A 1757-nucleotide genomic window follows, 5' to 3' on the forward strand; every position below is an offset into this window, starting at 1 on the left:
CTTCAGTATGCTCTATCCCCTTCAGGACCTTCTCTTTTAGTACGCCCCCAAATAAATGCAAGTAAAATCAGAGAAATCAGAATCAGCAGGTTGTATTGATATGCTGAATATCCTGCTTGTGACATTGTACTGCAGTTTTAAATTTTATTATTATTAGTGTGCCGCCTAAATTCTCTTGATTATGATGGCAGGTGGCAGCCAGTGGGCCTTCCTGCCCTCTGGAACCCTGCATCTCTGTACCTAACTGAGCCTGATCCTCACATTACTCTTAGCCAAGGTGTATTTTTCTATGCCAGTGCTTCTTCCTTCAGGGTACAAAGTGATCAGGTTAGTGACTGTGCCCCCATGTCCCCTAAGGCCCTCATCTATCTCCTCCCTACTCATCTACACTGCCTTATTCACACCCAGACCAGTGAAGTGATAGTAGAGGTGGTGACCCTATCAGCTTGGCTGTACTTCACAAACTATATCCTGGAACTGTTGACAAGCCGAACTGGGTGACCCTGAATGGGCTTTTGCTGCTTAAAGCAATGTGGATAGGGGAGTGTGGAGTGGGCAAGGCTGCCTACCCCGGCCTTTCCAAATTACCATGTTACTGGGAAGTGTCTGAGAGGTCTTGGTAAACAATTCTCAAAGGAGCTGGAGGTATGGTTCAGTAGTAGAACACTTGCCTACCATGCAGGAGGCCCTGAGGTCTGGGTCCACTGCCCAACCCCACCCCCAAAGTCAGGAAAATCCCCAGTGATTTGTTGACTTGGTAGGACCAGTCATGGAAGAATGTCTGGCTTGTGGTGGCCTTTTCTGCATAGACAAGCCTGATACTCTAAATCCCACCCAAGACACTGCTAACCACCTGTAGGCTGTTTAATTACAGCACACAAGTTACAATGCACCCTCATGTTTGACAAACTCACAAGAGATGAGTTTACCTCAGTAGGGTTTAAGAAGATTCTTTCCCTTAAATTTATCTTATTAATTTTAGGAAGGAGCCTTAGCTGAATGGCTATCATAATCCACTATCCTAAAGCAAATGGTTGGAGGGCAGCATAGTTGAAGGACACCTAACAGTGCCCTGGAGCAGACCACTAGGCTTGCTGGCCAGCAAGACTCACTACCTTTCTTGTCACCAGGCATGTTTCTCCCCAGCTGACCACCCAGGGGTCAGGTAGGCCACATTATGAAGAGGACAGAGTCTCTGATTCTCTCTCCAACTTTGATTCACTGTTTACATCTACACTGTTATCAGTGTTTCTGACTCATAATTTTCTGTTTCTCTTTTTTTGTGCCTATGGAAAAAATAAACACGCTTGTAAAGATTTAGTCTAAAATAAATTGGCTTTATGAAAAATTCTTTTTTTAATGAAAATAAGCTTTATTACATCAAGTAATAAATACATACAAAGATGCAAACAGTTTCAGTCATTTTCTTCCAGATGTTCTGATCACCTTACAGCAAATGTGGAACTGACATCTACACACAGTCTTGGGATAGAAATTTTGGGGGTGCTTGTTAGGTTGGGTAGACTGCTCTTTCTTCTGTATTTATAGCGTGCATTTTTTTGCTTTATACTATTTTTTATTTATTTAATAACCACATAATTAGAAGAAGCATCTCATTACAACAGCATTGACATATTCAATAACAATTTCCAGAGCTAGGACGCATCTCTTTCAAAATTGGCCATAAATTTTTAGGTTTACAGTTGAATTAATACAGTTATACAATATTGTACTCAGTATAAACCCTTTAAGACATA

Source organism: Nannospalax galili, unplaced genomic scaffold (genome assembly GCF_000622305.1).
Source record: "Nannospalax galili isolate Female #2095 unplaced genomic scaffold, S.galili_v1.0 scaffold238, whole genome shotgun sequence".
NCBI classification, from domain to species: Eukaryota; Metazoa; Chordata; class Mammalia; order Rodentia; family Spalacidae; genus Nannospalax; species Nannospalax galili.